This window comes from Amphiura filiformis, chromosome 18 (genome assembly GCF_039555335.1).
Source record: "Amphiura filiformis chromosome 18, Afil_fr2py, whole genome shotgun sequence".
In the NCBI taxonomy this organism is placed as follows: Eukaryota; Metazoa; Echinodermata; class Ophiuroidea; order Amphilepidida; family Amphiuridae; genus Amphiura; species Amphiura filiformis.
In genome coordinates, this window is record NC_092645.1 from 58,597,678 (window position 1) to 58,607,482 (window position 9,805).

Below are 9,805 nucleotides of genomic sequence, written 5' to 3' on the forward strand. Positions count from 1 at the left end.
CTGGCTATATACATTCTTCTTCTCAGACACATTGGTAACTTGTGATCACAGGTAATGTCCTTGAATCTACCAAAGTAACTTCAACCTTTATCATGTTTATCCTGATCAAGCCTTCTACTCTGGTGTTGTCCTCCATCTTCATTGTTTGGCCAAGATATTTATAGGAATATATTACAATGGAGTCCTCTGACTGGTGTTCTGCCAACGATATGATAATGCTCCCACCCAATTTAGTTCACATCCTTTCATTCTTCCCAAATGCAAAGTAAGGGAAACACATACCATTTTGAACATAATACCCTGTATATTGTTTTAAAGTATTTTTAAGTCTGGCTCAACTTTGTAGGCCAATAATATGGAGTGTACCTTTAAATCATAGTGTGTAAATTATGCTGTTTACACACTATGATTTAACATGGTGTTTTGTATTAAAACACCGTGTATGTACCCAGGGCTTCCCAAAATCTTTCTCATGTGGTCCAAATTTTAGAAGAAAATCATGGCGCGACCTACAGCATAACACAAAAGCTGAACCGGATACTGGGGGTACAACTTCCAAGTCGTCCCGCTGACCATGAAGGTAGTGCGTGCGTTGCCCGGCTCGCAAAATGATTTCACTGGGACAAATACGTGCGAAAATGTGCAATTTTAATACTAAAATGGGTCAATAGGTAATCATGGTAATGGGGCTATAAGTACTCTGCACATGAATGTATAAACACAATTTGGAAAGCTTACTTGCTGCAAAAGGAAACTGAATATTTTTATTTATTTATTTTTTTAATATTTATAACATTCGGCCGAAGCCAGGCTAATTAATCCCAATAGTGCTCAGAGGCTACTAAATTTAAGGGACGCCATCCGGATATGATGGGACAGGGATATGGGAAGAGGTCCGATTTTAGATGCAGGATGAAAACCGCTTTAATTTTTAATTTTACTGAATTACTGAACTCCTCACTCAATGACCCCTATTTTTTCTTTTCCTGTCACAAAAAGACCTCCCTTTGTAAAGAATTTTTGACAAATTTCTCACCGTTGTTTCTCAAAAAAACAACTTTTATATTTTGACCCAAGTTTTGTCCCAGTCTCACTGAAAGAACCCCCTTTTGAGGCCTCCTTACTGAATGACCCCCTTGGTTATATGGCGTCGAAGCTCTCACCAAAAGACCCCTATAGCATGTATAGTTTCAAACTGGTGTCCCATGTCCGCACATCCCCGTCACTTCGAAAGTCGAGTGCCCCTCTACAGGCCTTAGGCCCTATCACTATGCAGACAAACAGCGGGCACATTGTGTAGGCCCTTATATTACTCATCCCCCTCAATGATCCCCCTCCTTTCTTCTCTTTTCCTTTCTTTCTCCTATGTCTGCCTACCAAATGCCCATATCGGCCCTAGCCTCATTCCGCAGCCGCAATGAAATACCAATATTCCATTGACAGCCAGCCCAATATTTTGCTGTTGGCTTAAAATTTAAAAAGTTTTATCGCATCTAGAGTATTGGCCTTTTGCTGTGTTTACTTTCTAGAGAATTGATTCAAAAGGCCATTTGTAGGTGATCATGGTGATGCCGCGACGGTGTACTAGTGGCCGGCCTATAATAGCTTAGTGCCAGGGCCTATACCTTAAGTCCTAGGGCCTATGTCTTAAGATACTCCTTCCCCATTCTCTCCCCTTTTCTTCTATTTTCCCTTTCTTTCTCCTCTTTTCTTTTCCTTTTTCTTTCTCCTTTCTTTTCCTTTTTCTTTCTTTTTCTCTTCTTTTTGAGCAACCGGCCCTGAGCGGCCCAGAACCAAGCGGCCCATGTGGCGATTGCCACAACGCCACAGTGGCCAGTCCGCCCCTGGTAGCTTGCGTCTTGAGTCAAAAACTGACAATAATTCGGGCAATAATTCTGATTTATATGTGCCGAATTATATAGCGCAGTGAGTCTGAAAGGATATGACCTATGGCATCCATGCTCGACTGGACTGACACACAGCGAGGTCAGTCACCGAGCTAATCAGGGCTATTGTCAGTAGCCTTAGTCAGATGTCCTTCGGCCTATTATGCGACTATGAACTATTAAACAGGTCGATACAAAATGGCCATGCGTGGAGGTGGATTCAACCTACCATGGCAATTTCTGCCATGAAGATATCGGGGCGAAGACACTGTGCCAGGGATCTAGAGGAAGGGATAAGCATCCTAGTCTGCTGCCCTCATTCGAAATATGTATCCTAGGTCTAGACAATAGGCGGATTAGCGGCCATTTTGTCTTCGACATGATTTTATTCACGTGTCCTTATACTTTAGTACACAAATATATAAGTTAACAGGTTTACAATATTAAAATTATATTTTGAATATGCAATATATTCTGTAGTAAATCGATCAAATGACGGTGATTGTTCAGGTATTATATGCTTGATAAAATTAAACTGTCTGACCAGCTAGTATTCTCCTCCGCCGTCAGTGTGATTCCAGACACTCCACGTACCGTCTTGCGAAGGTGGAGGAGACTAAAGCTGTATTGACGAACACGCATGCGTTAAAAAATATGTAGCCTAGGTCGAACAATAGCGTGACGTAGTTTCCGGCATTGTTCCTATGCACTTTCACCCTCCTGACTGTGCCCCGTCAACCATGGGCGAGACTAGACTGATTTTGCATATGATGTAGATTTAACATCTGGAATGTAATGCAAATGGTGTCGTTGCTGCTCTTCTAAATTCATTTATAAAATGTCCGCCCAGACCAAGGTGAACAGTTCACAATAGGGCTTCCAGGAATTACATGCAGGACGTGTAGAATTCTAGGATTTGCATGAACCCCAAAATGGTTCTTTCTGGCATTTGCAGAACCTATTTAGTTTTTTGTAGAACCGTTAAAGGTTCTACATCCTTGAACCTGGTTTTTCTAGGGACTGGAAATGCCATTGTCCACAACAACAATAATAATGGGGCCATTACCTTATCTTGGCAACAATATTATGCAAGGGGTTCAGCGACCTATACCAATAAACACACAAAAGGACAACGACTGGTGCCGGTGAATGACATACAGCAAGCACAATAAAATTGGTACCAGGTTTTGAACATGATCTCATCGCCAAAGTGAGCATGGTGAGGATAGATTTCGAAAATTAAGGTGACCACAATGTGTACAAGGATGCTCTCATTTATTGAGACATCAATTACGGCAAATGATGCAGAAAGTTACGAAACGAAAATCGATGGAAGGTACAAATTCAAAAATTTCCCTTCTGTCAACGTTTACCGTTGAAGGGCCCCATTGATTTGTATACACATCAGACATGTCAGGAGTGCAAATGACAGTGGGCATACACAGAGGATGATTTAAGCACTTCCCACCACGCCCCTGTGTTGACTTGCGGTTAGCACAGCTGTGTGAGTGAACATGACACGACTGCTCGCACATAGCATTGACGGCCATGGTTAAATTTGAATTTGGACTGATATATTTACAATAAAACGCATTCACAATGCTGGTCGATTTCACATTTTATGTTACCTACAGAAGGTGTGAATTATCCTTCATGCATACATCACTTTAGATCTGAAATCGACCAACTAATAATGACACACGCACAATTCTTAAACAACATCTTTTGCACAGAGTTCAATGGGATTTGAAAAGTAAAGTGGCAGTTGAAACTCTGGTGATAACACGTTTGCAGTGCATGATGGGGCTTCCTTAAATCATCCTCTGGGGCATACATAACAAGAACCTTACAGTTCTGCAATCATCTGCATGCGATACCATGCCTCAAGTCGAGTGGTGTCCTCGACCTGTCTTGCACCGCTGTCTGAGTGTCAGGAGACGCCAGTCCAGGTTCTTGCCTCAGAATGTCAATATAATCATGATAATGCTATAGGACATGTCTTCCTGGTTTTCTACTCCCATGCTCTGGTATCCAAAATCAGAATTGTTTCCATATCTGTGCCAATCTTTCTGGACTTCTTTCTCTGATCTTGTCCGTATATATATAGCTCACTATTTCTCACTCTGCTGAGAGTTTCCAGTGGATGTTGCGCATTAAACTCAGCAGTCTGATAGCAGCATCTAACTCTTTCGACAAATTGGGGTAACTGTCCATGCCTCGCCCCGATAGAGTAGTATAGTAGCAATGAAGTCCAGATCTTGGTCATCCTATTACATGCTGTCCGGGATGATGCTTTTTAAATTTTTACTCCATCTTTTCCGAGCTCTGCATGTACCTTCCCGAGTTTTGCTACCATGCCCGAAGTATTTTACACCACTGAGCTGTGGTCCATTCTTTTTCTTGATGGACAGACATTTGTTGTGGTTAAACAGGAACTTAGTTTTGTGAGCATTCGTTCTCAGTCCGAATTTTTCTACTGATGTCTCCACTCCGCCTAAATTCATGTGCTTGCTCTATCTCCTCTCTAGTAATGCAACATCATCGGCAAAATCAAAGTTAATGACAACTTCTGGACCAATAATACGCCTGCTTTTTCTTCTCTCCAGACGGAATCCAAGTTCCTCTTCCTTTTAATGCGATTCTCAGGTATAGTTCAAGAGCGACCACTGCAAATAATTATGGAGCTGGAGTTTCATCCTACAGAACGCCAGGAAGTATTTCACTTTTGTTATTGTATCTGCGTACTTATTGCCAATGACATTAGCAAGTTGCTCAAAACACCGGAATGTTTTCAGACTTTTCAGCATTTTGCCTCGGTGAATGGTATCAAAAGCCTTTCGAAAGTCGGGGTATATCCTGTTGAAGATCATCCTGTTGATGTAACTTCCTGTAATTTCCCGTTTGGCTAAGATCTCCAGACTTGGGTATATTGGTACTGAGTTCAGGATGCACCCCTGATCTCTCCTTCGATCAGTGCTTGGTTTCAGAAGTGCAGGATGAAATCATCTAAGTTGCCCTCTGCTATAGTCTGTCCACATAGAAGTACAAAGTAAATAGACCTCGGAAACTGGAGGTATGAGAATAATTATTTCAGTGCAATGCTTCTTTGGCGCGCCAACTGCTGCGCGATTTGTGCACCACGCTCTTTACGCGTCGCGTCGCGCTCGCGTGTGACGCAATGCATCGACCCCCGATGCCACAGATTTGGTTTGTACAGACTGTAGTGACGCTTTTGCCTTTTGTTCCTGTTTTGGGTTATTCCTTCATGTAATTTTACACGAAATTAGGGTTAGAGTTCAAGTTAGGGTTAGTTTAGGGTTAGGATTAGGGTTAGGGTTAGGATTAGGGTTATGATTAGGATTAGGCTTAGGGTTAGGATTAGGGTTAGAGTTAGGATTAGATTACACGAAATAATTACATGAAGGATCGAACTTATTGATATTGAATTCTACCAAGTCTGTTGGTATATCATCATCAATGTCATGAGCCCTTCCTACCAGGTTCATAAAGTGGTCAGCAACATTTTTCTCAACAGGTTCAACTGCATCCATTTTGAAAACAAGGATCTGCTAAACTAAACAATGACGGAAGCGAAAAGTGCAATTATTGGTTTATAATGTGATTTCTGTATCATTTGCCGTTACTGATATCTCACATTGCGCACATTACCTTAATTTTCAAATCTTCCCTCATTTTAGCAGCGGGGTCCTGTTAAAAACCCGGTACCTTATTTATTGTGCATATTGTAATGTAGTTTATTTGACCGTGAACAAAATATATTTTGAAATACATACATTCATCAAAGTCCCAGGGTATAAAGCATTTGTTCTTTCACGATTTCATTATATTCATTAAAAATATATATTTAGACTGAACTGTGTGTCGCATTTACTTGAACCAACCCCAGTATAATAGTTAGATCCATTCAAGCGGGACTTATCATGATTATACCGTGGGTGTACTAGTGGCTCATGTGATCATATTATTGTTTACTACTGTTTACTATAATTGTTCTCATGTTTTCACTAAACTGCTGATGTCAGTACAACAGTATGACATTATTATTCTATTTTGCCAGATTAAACAGGTCAAACACATAGTCCTTTAATTTTAGATTTAGAATTTCATATTCAATCAATACTTTAAAATAATAAAGAGCCAAAGAATCTTATTTTGAATGTTTTGTAACAATAACAGCCACTAATTTAAACTCAGACAAATTCAGACATGGCACAAGTTGAAGCATAAAAGGCTGAAATATAGACGAAGTGTAAAGGAGAACATGAAACACCTTCGTAAGAAATTAGAATGCATAGACTGAAATCAGTGTATAGACTACATAGGTCTTTATTTTTCTTCAAAAATAGATTTGATAGTTTGATTCCCTGCAGATTGAGCATGATATAATTTGAGCAATATATCTCAAGCTATCGCATGCAACAGAATGTTCCAATATCCTCATCAAGTTGGTAACACATTAACAAATCGACTGCTCAATGTCAGAAGTGGACAATCTCAATAGCTGCCATATGTAGCTGTTGTGTAGATAAGTGTGAGTGGAGAAACTTCACCAGAAAAATCACGAATACTCAGATATGAGTAAATCGACGTCGACGACGACGAAATTGCCAAATGTTCACAGGGCAGCTATCGCACTAACCCACTTCTGGCACTGAGCAGTCGAAATAAGCACAAAATTTGACAAAGTAGGAACAAGATTTCGTGCTCTTAAAGATCCAGTTCAATTCTGTTCCTTTCCAAAATATATACATTCATTATACTTGCCTTTGTTAACTGAAAGATGTAGTGAATATCGATTGCTTGGAGCACAACAGGTTTAAGTACTTTTTCAAATCAGTGACTTGTACCCCGGGACAGTAACACTTTTAGTATTATAAAGAAGAAAAGCGCATTGAAAATTTCAATATGTAGTGCTGTTTGCTATTAAAATATCTGATCGCAGTATACAAAATCTGGTCAAACCTTTCAGAAATGTTTAATACCTTTGAGTTTGCACAATTAAAATGGTCGCAGTCCAGTGACTGACTTGAAAACAATAATAATAATAATAATAATAACAACAACAACAACAACAACAACAACAACAACAACAACAACAACAACAACAACAACAACAGTAATAATAATAATAATAATAATAATAATAATAATAATAATAATAATAATAATAATAATAATAATAAAAAAGCATTTATATAGCGCATTGTGAATCACAGATTCCTCAATGCGCTTTACAGTAAAAACGAAATAATCACAAAATAAGAGATAATTATAATGAAATCAGTATAGAATTCCTTTAAAAAGCCTTAAAATACTACACCTATACATCAACAAGCATAATATTATATATATTTTAAAAACCAGACCAGCTGTGAATACAATTATTAATTACAGAATTAAATACAAAACAAAACAAAACAAAAAACAAAACAAACAAAAAACAAACACACACACACAAAAAAACCAGACAGTTTTGCGTTCCAAACAGACGATATAATAAAGTCAGAAATTAATTTCCCGCTAAACGGGATTTGATAAACGTGGTTCAGTGAACTATCTGAAACCAGGGTTGAAATTTGGCTTATTTAGCCCGGGAAAATCAGTGAACCAGAATAATTTAGATATACCTGTTCAGTTCAAGGGTGGGTCATGTTTGTTTACACCCTGGTGTTTATAATCATCTGATCAAAGTTTGAGAAAATGTCAATAAAAATTCCTTTAAAAAAGGAATGGGGCGCCCAATGTGAGCTTGGACGTGATATGGTGAATTTCATGGTGTGTAGATTTGGTATTATAATGATTTTTCTAGGGAAGAGTAGAAGATGATCAAATGCAAGAGAAATGTGTTTGATTGGGGAAGGTGTTCTGACAATCCAAATATAAACTTAGTCTACCTCAAATGACCTGGAACAATTTGTGATTGACATTGCTTAATTCACCTCGGATGACTTTGATCTGACATTCAACATTTTCGCGCTTACACCAATCATATCCATAACAATTTAACTCTTACTTCCTGTCAACTCTCTAATTTAAAACTCTACATTTCTGTCTGTTTGCCTTTTCTGTCTTGTACCATTTAGTACACTAGAGTTTTTTTACAATTATTAAGATAAGCAAACATTGCTGGGTAGATAACAGAATTTAGTTATTTACTTAATCCAATCATGGAGGTAGTAGCTAGTACTACCTCCATGATCCAATCTTGCATTTTCTGAATGAATTGAATTGTCAAATAATGTCGTAACAAGTGCATGGTCAATGCATGACTTCGTAAATAGGCCAATTAGGACATTCCTTTTTGACCTCAGGTAACATCCTTTTGTATGTATTATCTGAACATGTGAAGTTCACATGCACGCGAGCCAAAATGTATTGGAACATAATTGCCATAAAATTAAGCCCATTCTAGCATCACTACATAAATGACGAAAGCAAATCAATGTGATTACAACTCAACTAAACACATTATGCAGTTCCAATGGCATTTACGTCAATTTTGGTCTTCAGTGTTTTAAAATACAACAATGTAGAACATGTATAATTAGTATGCCGTGTTGTTTGCATACAGTTTGCCGCCCAATTGTGCCACCATATTGCAACTTTGGCAATAACCGCTATATAGATTTTGTGGTAATTAGCAAACAAAAGCCATCAGTTTAAGAGGCCTCGTTAATTGATCTTATCACTATGGACCACAAGAGTCTCATCCCAATGGCACATCCCAATAACCTCAATTACATAATCATAGTGCAAAATGTGACCTCAAGTTGCAGAGTATGAGTTTGTGTACCCAAATCTTCAAAGGATGAATGTACACATGTATTAGGGTTTAAGAACTGTTCTCATGATAGATGAGCATGTTGTGGATCCTAGTGTATGGTCAAATGTCACCGTCTATCGGGTTCTAAGACACAGGGTAAACTGGTTGAACGCATACAAAGGTCAGGATTTATTTGGTGTTTTTATAAGTCCTAATTTTGTATTTTAAACAAAGAATATACGCACACCATTTTATCCCGTGCATATCAGAAAACAATAATAAAATAAAATCCAAGCATATTGTGGTTTTATTTCTGAGCAAGGGCATAATTTTAGCAAAACAATTGCGGAGTAAATCTAGCAAGAGTGAAATTAGAATCTTTTCACAAAGTCATGCCTATATGGTGCACCCTCCGTAGAGGGCGCCCCAAAAAAATTCCATAAAAATTGTTCAAAATTTCAAAAAACTTGACCGCAAGATAGGACAAATTAGTGAAATTTGGCATGTTTGGAGTCAGTTTTATAGACAATTGCACAAGTGAGGATATGTGAATAATTGAGTCGAACGGTTTGACACCTCAAAACGCTCGCTAGGTAAAGGCAGTGTTTTAAAGTCAAAGTCATCAAGGGCCATTTGGGCACTTGGGTTTGAAATCTGCGAGCCTTAATTAAGGGGTACTACACCCTGCCCATTTTGTGCCTATTTTTGCATTTTTCTCACAATTTAGCGCATTGGGGACAAGTAAGATATGTATATTATAGGGGCAAGGACTACAACTACTGTACTGAAAATTCAGCAACTCAAAGCAAGTAGTTATTGATTTATTGATCAAATATTGGTTTTCCCTCATTTCTGACTGTTACTCCACAACTGTTGTCTGTGCTGAAATAAAATTTCCAGTGCAGTAGTTGTAGTCCTTGCCCCTATAATATACATATATCTTACTTGTCCCCAATGCGCTATAATTTTTGAGAAAAATGCAAAAATAGGCACAAAAGTGGGCAGGGGTGTAGTACCCCCTTAACAGGCCCAAACTCATATTGTACACTCATATCAATTACAATGTTAGCAGCGATACTGGACTCTGTAGCTTGCTACATCATCACAGCGTCTTCATTCGACGTAGTGTTTACAA